Genomic DNA, 8,903 nt, shown 5'->3' on the forward strand with positions numbered 1-8,903 from the left:
AGCTAAAATAAATAACATGAAAGGCCCCCACATTATTAGCTAGTGTGTTTGAAAGAATCCTGCCGTCATGTTTTATCTTTTCTTAACTGCAAGCCAGAACATTTAAGATTTAATTATTTGGGAGGGGGGGGGAGAGGGGCGGGGGGGGAGGAGGGGAGGGGGGAAGTGTGCCTTTTGAAGAAAGTTCCACAGGTTTCCAAACACTTCAACATTTCATCATGGCAATCAGCCAGATGCCAAACAAAATGTGGCTTTCCACCAGAGATCTGACAGGTGGCCTTTCCAAAGTTTACACGCTGAAGTGAGAGCTGATGTTCTGCTGCTTATTTTTCTGCCTTTTAAGTTATTCCTTTATTGAAGCCAGACTGTAGACATCTTTCCATGTAACAAAAGATAAGATCTTTCCCCGAATATTTGGGGATTTTAATATGTCTTTATATTACCCATATCTACTCAGGGGATTATTATTCACACGTTCAAATGAAGAAATGTTGGGCTGGCAAGGAGGAAAAACACATATGTATGCAGGCAAAAGATAAGCTATTTGAAGCTTCACTGATAAGACAGAGACAGATACTACTGAGGTACAACACAGGGAAAAATCCCAGCTTTCCCTCGAGGTGTTTCCCCTGTCTCTGGCTGTGGAGAAGGCTGGCACCCAGCCTCACTCATCCCCTGGCTTATTTTCTAGAGCATCTCCACCCAGCTCCTTCTGCCTGGGGCTCTCCACCTGCCACTGCCTTCAGGGAGAAATAAATGCAGTCTGTGGCTGTGCTGCACTTCCCTTTATCACGTCTTTCTCTCTGTTGTCTCAGGGTTTTCAAATGTCTCCTCAGAATTTTGAATGCTCCTGAAAATCCTCTGAAAATCCTGACGAAATATCAGGGGAGACAAAATGCATGGTAAAAATGGAAGTATGATAGCTCTAGATTGTTCATCTCCCTTTCCTTGCTTCCTTCAGGTATGGTGTCCCTCAAAGTAAGGTCCAGGTGAAGAGGTAAGAGAAAGTAAAAATTCTTCTGTAGAAACTAATTTCTTGAAGAAACAACAACCACAACTGATCCCATGGAATTGCTCATGACTAATAGCAAGGTTAATGAGGCTCATGTCAGACTCAGTTTAACTCAGTTCTGGGACCAGATTCTCATGGTTTAAAGGAGAAAACTTGGGGTGTGCCCTTGCCCTCATTCATATCCCATTTGACCGTCATGAAGCCAGAGGAGAGGTGTGTATAAGAAAATTAAGTATGTAACCAAAATTATTAGGATTTAAGAGGGAGATTCTGGCAAAGAAAGCCCTAAGTCCTAAGCAAAAGTTTAGCTTACTGTCAGCAAGCAGCAGCAGGGAATATTTTCTCCTGTTGTATTCATGCCTCGATATTGCACTTCACCATGGCTTTTGACCAGTTTCTGAAATCTTCCCATGTGACTAAGATTTGGCCCATGCCATCTGTTTGTTCACCGTTCCTCAGGGAAGACAGGCACAAGCAGTGAAGTTTGTTGGATTGTATTTTTTTTGAGGGGTTACTTTAAATTTTGGTTATGTATGTTGATATTTATCTGTACTACAGAAGACAAGGCTGAAGAAGTCACTTTGCACTTGCAGCAGGCAGGCACTCAGTGCTAAGTCTGTGCAGGACCTCAGTTCCTGAGGGAGTTTATTCCTCTGGCTGAAAGCAGCACATGTAACCCTTAGTTTATGGAAAAGAGTCCTCTTCTGCCAAATGGGCAAGGTTGTAGCCCATAGCACTTCTCTTATATGCAAGAATGTGTGTGTGTGTATATATGATAGAAGTCTAGACATCAGACAGGAGTCCTTGAAAATTATGTCTGTGTTGGAGTTGTTTTACTATGCCAGAAAGCTGTAAAGGGACCTTTCAATTAAACAAATAAAAATCAAAATATATGAGTAAGTATTCCAATGGAGAAATTTACTGTATGCTATGAGTATTTCGTGCAGAGACAAATCATAGAACAAAGTTCTCTGTCATTTGTACAGGGGAAAGGAAAATATGATACAATCGTGCTGAATTGTCCATCCCCGGTCATAATCTTCGTGTCTTGACCAGTCCTTCTCATCCAGCCCATTGTTTTCCAAAAATCAGAGGAGAGTACCAATGAATCTATCTGCAGATTTAAGAAAGCAGAAGTACACTTCAGTATCACAGTTTTGTTTAAGATCTCAGTTTCCATCCACTCATGACAATAGCAAAACAACCATGGGTTTAAGTCATGCAGTTCAAGCACATTGCAAAATAAGCATAAAATTATTTACAATTGTTAGCAACATTCCCCAATACTTAGAGCAGGCAGAGAAATGCTTGAACTCCTCTGTGAGTAGTAAATAAGCCAATATGGTCTTGTCATCTCTCCTCCCACTCCACACCCTTAGGAACACATTTAAAAAAAAAAAAAGGGGAGAGAGAGAGAGAGAGAAGAAATATAATAAAAGTAACTCAACAAAGCGGGCAATTCCTTAGGAATTTTGTTGTATTCAAAATGCCTTTGAAATTATCCAGCAACTAAACCACAGGCTCCCTCATCCTTTTGGTCTCACAGAACAACAACATAGAGTCTTCTGTGCTCAGATGTAGTAATTACAGACAACATGCACAAAGAAAAGCAAATAGAACAATTTCAATTGCCAGAGCCAAATATGCAATTGTGCATCTATAAAGGTAACTACAAACCAAAAGATCAGTCATGGTTCTGGTTTCTTCAAATTACTGTTTTGCCCTGAAGGAAAACAATTATCACATAAGTAATCCTAATAATTTTAGCATTTGCTTTGCATATCAGCATCAAATCTGAATGAATACCTTTTTTTTTTTTTAAAGTGTGTATTCTGAGCCAAACATTGTGTCTCTGACTAACTTCTAATTCAGGAAAGCCTTGGTCCAAAAAGTCACTGGTGGCAATGGAAACACTCCATAGAGCTTTCCACTGCTGATTCAGATATTTTTTTACTCTTCTTATCTACTTTTAAGTCACTAGTCTCTCTTGCCAAAAGCCTTTGTAAATGTAAGGAGCACAAAGCTGAGAGACTCCAGAGACAAGTAAATATCAAAAGTTAACATACTGTATTGTTGCTTTTCAGCTTTACTGTTGATATATAGGAAATTTCTTTACTTGTTGGTATTTGTGGTTAAGGACCTGCTCAATAGTTTTGTATACAGGAATCAAATACCCTGAGTACCTCCAGAATCCTTGACCCAAATCATTGGAGAATGGCATCTAGCTACCACCTTTCACTGCAGGTTGACCCTGCAGAAGATCCCTGTTTTTGTAGAGAAAAACACATGCCCTAATGCATAAGTATTTGAGCAAAATACCTCAAAGAAAACCAACCTACTGCCATCTACAAACCTTGATGAAGAATCTCATTGAAGAAATTAAAAACACTAATGAAATGCCTTTGCATCAATATGATAATTGGAGTATGTTCAGCCCTTGGAAGCATTCACCATACATTCCACACCTCTCTAAATCTATCATGTTTTGTGCAGGGGAGAAAGAACAGCAAATGAAAGCAGACCTGGCTTCTTTCAGGAGCATTGCCTCTCAGGTATCAGATCACAGCTGAAAAACCAGAAACAGAAATTAGTGTTATAACATCAGTGGGAGTGATCTTGATGAAACCTTGAAAGGTAGCCTCATTTCAGGGGCAATGAGGGGAGATCAGGTCAGACTTTTCTGCTTTTTTCCCTATGGACAAGCAAATCTCCATAGTAAACCCAGCTTACGCACTATGTCAAGGATGAGCTGTTGAGCCAATGAAGGAGCAGGCCAGGCTCATGCTTGATGCCTCATTTGGGCCCAGCTCAGCATCCACATGTAGATCTAAGCCAAGGGAACCAAAGCCAGCAGGGATATTTTGGCACCATTTCCTGGCAGCCACAGTGATCTTGCATATATATTATGTATTTTCTTTTTTTCATACTTGACATATTTAGTCAGCTTTGTTGGCTGATGTCTCATTTTTGGCTTGTTTCACTATGGCTTGGCTGTACCTTTGATCACTTGGCTTGCCCAAGTCTAGTATCACTTGGTTTGTAAAGCTGCTACAGTTTCTTAATTGGACAGTTATAGACTGGAATCCATTTATGAACGTTTTCGGTTAGCATTTCATGCCACATATTAACTATTTTTTTCATTCATTTGTTCATTCATCCATTCATTCATTCAGCTTGCTGAATACAGAGCAGGAGCATATACATAAATTTGGGAAGAAGGCTGAGGAGGAAGCCTGTAATCAGTAAAGGTCATGAACCCTCCTCAGAACAACAGTGCCATTAGCAGCTCAGCACAGGATTTTTAAGGTGTTCTGTGACACACATTATTATCTCATTTTATGATATATATTTTCCTTTCCTCTATCATTATTAAGCTCTCTTTCCAAAAGACACACTCATACTGTCTTTCCATACCTTAGCTGTAGGCAACAGCTTCACCTGAGAGAAAGCTCTCAACAGGTCAAGCAATGCAAAGGACTTGCATAGCATCTGCATATCACCCTGTCTCTAGCAAAGAGAAGCTACCAAGTACTGCTGCACCCCTCAGCCCCCTAGTTCCCACCACCATGCTCAGAAGTCTAATTGACACAGCAGTGCTCAGAGTACCTGAGAAGGACAGCATGCAGTCACAGAGGCAGGCATAGTTCCTGGCCTGGGGAACATGCAGACTAGAAAGGATAACTTCTTATTTCTACCTCCTTCCTTTCTCCTTTCTCAAAACCCTTCTGTTTGACCCTCCTATTTCTGCCTTCACATTCCCCTTTCCCATGCCAGTCTTCCAGCTCTGCTTTCTTCAGCTGTGCTTCCTCTCTTCTCCTTGGTCATTTCCACCTCCCTCCCTCCCTGGCCTTATTCCCCTCGTGCAGATGGAGGAAGGGAAAGGAGGAGTGTGAAGACACCTGTGAAGATTTTCAAGCCACAACATCGGGCTGCTTGCCAGCTCACAAGAGGCGCTCCTTGTGCTCATCAGCAAAGTCACATGCAATGCAATGGGGCACAACAGGTCAAGTAAAAAGAAGAGTCCTCTTCTCACTAAGAATCACATGAATGTATTGCAAAAATGCTTGAAAGGACCAGTGCTTTCTCCTGCTATTTTGTGTGGTGAAATCTTTCTTGACCAAAAAAGTGCAGGAGCAGCACAAGTGTGAATGCCTCTTCCCTCACTGCCCCCAAAGTGTTTCAAAGCCTCTTCAGGACTGTTGTCATGCTAGCAAATATAAGCACATGCCATGGGCACATTCCACAGGCCAGGCTGCCTCTCCCAATTTCCTCCATGTGGATTTGGGGACTGAGCAGAGGTTATTTTAACTTGACACTGTTGTTTCACAATTCCTGAGGCAGATGCAGGGAGTAGCTGGCATGTGAGGAGTCACCAGCAAAGCCCTGGCTGCTGCTAAGTCACTGAGTCAGGGAGGGCTTTCTGCAGCAGCAAACAGGCTGTGGGGCATTGCAGGAGTAGTCTCTGTCCCAGGAAAAGGACTGCATGGCTTTTTCTTTCAACAGCAAGTGACATGTGGTCACAGGCAGAATAAAGCCAAGAGAAAAAGCTTGACAAATAGCGTAGTGGCTCGTGGGAGAGCTGATTATACAGAAGCTGCTGTTCTGTCTCATGTAATTGGGCAGACCCACCATAAGAGAAGCCCCACTACCTTTCTTCCACTGGGACTAGGGCTTGATCCTGCTTACCCTGGAGAAACAGCAGGCAACTTGTAGCAGAAACTCCTCAGCTCTGCTCCCACAGCAGTATGTCTTTGCTCTAGCCTCAATTCAAGACCCAGCAGGAAAAGCCACTCTGTAGCTCCCGGTGGGCAAATGTTTTCATTATCGGGGCCAGATGCTGGTTTAGGATATGGGCAGAATTACATGATGACATCCTTTTCTTCTCGAGGAGTTTGATGGTGGTTTAACACACATGGGCACACCAGAAGATGTTTAATATGTGCAGGGTTTAGCAGGAACAAGTTGTCTTCCACTCCCTGCTTGGGGTCACACTGCATCATCCCACAGTCTGCACTCGCCCAGATCTTCACTGTTTTACAGGCACTTCCCATATTCAGTGTATGATTGCAAAGGAGCTTTCCCCTCCATTCTTACACAGCTCCTCTTGAGGTAAACCAGTAGCAAAATTAGAAGAGGGAGCTTAAGGGCACGTTTTCATTTGTGCCACAGCCAAGGAATGAGCCCTGTTCTAACAAGCAAGCACACAAGAGGAGGCACTGTGTTGCTGTGCCTTTTCTTCTTTGCACTCTGCAACTCAGTAGAGATTTAAAGGTGGGAATAGGACTGCAAGGTGTAAGATTATTTACAAATGGAATATGATCGTATTCCTGGTTCCTCTGTTAATATGTAATGTTATTTCTTCAAGATGTGTGGTCATAACTGGGAGTTATTGAGGGGAGCTCAGGGCTTAGAAGATTAAATTTGGATTCGCAGCCTTTTATTTTTGGAACATTTTTTTAAAAAAATGACTCTTCCATTCTGCCAGCAGCCTTTTTGCCTACTGTGCTGATCAAAGCCCTTGGCTATGCCATAATCAGAATGACAATAACAGATCTGTTTGAAACCATCCAAGTGTCGTCTTGTACAGAACAGCAGTGTTGAAAGATGTTTGCGTAAGGATGAAATAACTGACTAAGAATGGTTACATTACTCTTCAACCACAGGTTGCATTTGTTGCTTTGCATGCAAAAACTCAGCCCAGAAAAAGAGGTATTGGGCCAACTGTGCCTCCACTCAAAAGCTGTCAACTGGAAAAACATAGCAGTTCATGTTTAAGACCACCAGCATTTCTCTGATGGTTGCTGAGCTCAGATGATTGGTGTAATGGAAGGAGAAGGACTATCCAGATCAGTTATTATATTAAATTATATAATGCTTTTGTGTATCTCTCTCTGGCAATATCAGGATAGGGAAAGTGGCCTCAGAAAAATAATGATTTTTAGTATGGAACATTAAAACCACCTTCTCAAGTATATTTGGGAGAATAAATCCTGTAAAAGAAACTGATAGAATTCTGCAAGAAGGCTTGGCATGTAAAAGAGGGCAGCAAAAAAAGCAGCACTATATTTGAAATTAACTTTGATGGATTTTTACTATCATATGAACAAATATGGGAAAATTCTGGCCTCAGGAGGGAATAACATGGAGGAAACTGCCTACCTTATTTTAAGGTAACAACAGCTATTAATTTTAAGTAGCACAGATGTCCTTCACAGTTGTGAACTTAACACATGAGAGTACAGTGAATGAATGTTCTCTCAGACTGGACTTAACCCCACTTCTTATAGCAATTCAAGATACTAAAAAAATAAACCCATTTACTGTCCCTTCCAGAGCATAAAAGAATTGAGCGTTGTTTAATAATACTGAGCAGACCAACAGCAAAATTTCACAACACAGAGAACCAACACCGTCAGGATAAAATACTGTGGCTTTTTAAAATATCATTACATTCCCATAAACTACACAAGACACTTTCCAGGGTGCTGGTCACTGGCAAGGCTATAATGAAAAAGATGAATAGAGCCTATAGTTTGGACATCCTTTGAGCTCAAGAATTATACGAAATGGGAATGCAGAAGAAAAAAACTGGCACAGAGCTTCCACAAAACATGAGTTCATTCTAGGGAAGATCATACTCTGCCTGAACATCCTCTCTAATTGCTTACAGCTATACAGCCCACTAGCAAAATGGGTAGTGTTGGCAGTGGTAATAATTAACCAGCTGATTCATGGACACTTAAGTGATCAAAAATGGGCCTAAATCAGCCAGCTGGCTCAACTTGGTAGTGGAAATTGCATCAGTGGAAAGATCGATATGCTGCCCTGTTGTGGCTTAACCCCAGCTATCAACTAAGTGCTATGCAGCTGCTGGCTCACACACACCCACCTCCCAGTGGGGAGTAGGATTGGAAAAAAAAGTAAAATTTGTGGGTTGAGGTAAGAACGGTTTAATAATTCAAACAAAATAAAATATACTAATAATACTAGTGATAATAGTAAGAACAATAATAGCTGTAATGAAAAAGAGAGAGTGAGAGAGGATAAAACCCAAGAAAGACAAATGATGCTCACTACCCACTTATCAATACCAGTCCATCCCCAAGCACTGATTGGTGGCTCCCTGCCAAATCCCCCCAGTTTATAGACTGAGCATGACATTCTCTGGTATGGAATATCTCTTTGGCTAGTTGAGGTCAGCTGTTTTGGTGATACTACCCCCTAAATTCCCATGGTCCTGCTCACTGGCAGAGCACAAAACACTGGAAAGTCCTTGATTTAGAGTAAGTACTACTTAGCAACCTCTAAAACATCAGTGTGTTATCAACATTATTCTCATGCTAAATCAAAAACACAGCCCTGTACCAAGTGCTAAGAAGAAAATTAACTCTAGCACAGCCAAACCCAGGACATTTATGACAAATTATCAAGAAGTGGAGGTATTTTGACCATGTTAGTCTAACTGTGGTATGTATCACAGGATATTAGAATGCCACTTTACTAACAACCTTTAATTAAGTTTGGTTTGCATAGTATGCATGTAGTTATCATGTAGCCTGCTCACAGAAGGCTGACATACACCCAATTATACCTGGGGGATGTGGTCAAAGATCCATGGATTCCAGTGGTTCTGAGATCAGGAGTTGAATGTTCAAGTTGCAGAAAACACAAAATTAAACAGTTTCCAGGAAAACTCCCCCATAAGACACAAGAAGATCCCAAGAAAATGGTACCAGTGTCATTGAAATGTAAATGCTGGCGTGTTACTGAGTTCCACTCCTATGAAGCTACAGGCCTTGAAACCAACAACCTCCTCTTAAAAGTCCTCTTTTTCAAAACAGGCTTAATGTAGAAGATTATTCAAGATAACTGGATATAGCTAATCAGAGCT

The 8,903-nt window shown here is 41.4% G+C and overlaps 1 long non-coding RNA gene across 1 annotated transcript; it reads right to left on the minus strand.

The window, feature by feature from the left end:
• Positions 1 to 1,835: 1,835 nt before the first annotated feature.
• Positions 1,836 to 4,837, minus strand: LOC138105874 (uncharacterized). The gene is made up of 3 exons (XR_011148757.1): positions 4,619 to 4,837; positions 3,535 to 3,578; positions 1,836 to 2,126 (listed from the first exon to the last, which is right to left on the minus strand). It is a non-coding gene; the product is annotated as an uncharacterized lncRNA (long non-coding RNA).
• Between the last annotated feature and the right edge of the window lie 4,066 nt (positions 4,838 to 8,903).

This window comes from Aphelocoma coerulescens, chromosome 2 (assembly GCF_041296385.1).
Source record: "Aphelocoma coerulescens isolate FSJ_1873_10779 chromosome 2, UR_Acoe_1.0, whole genome shotgun sequence".
Taxonomy (NCBI): Eukaryota; Metazoa; Chordata; class Aves; order Passeriformes; family Corvidae; genus Aphelocoma; species Aphelocoma coerulescens.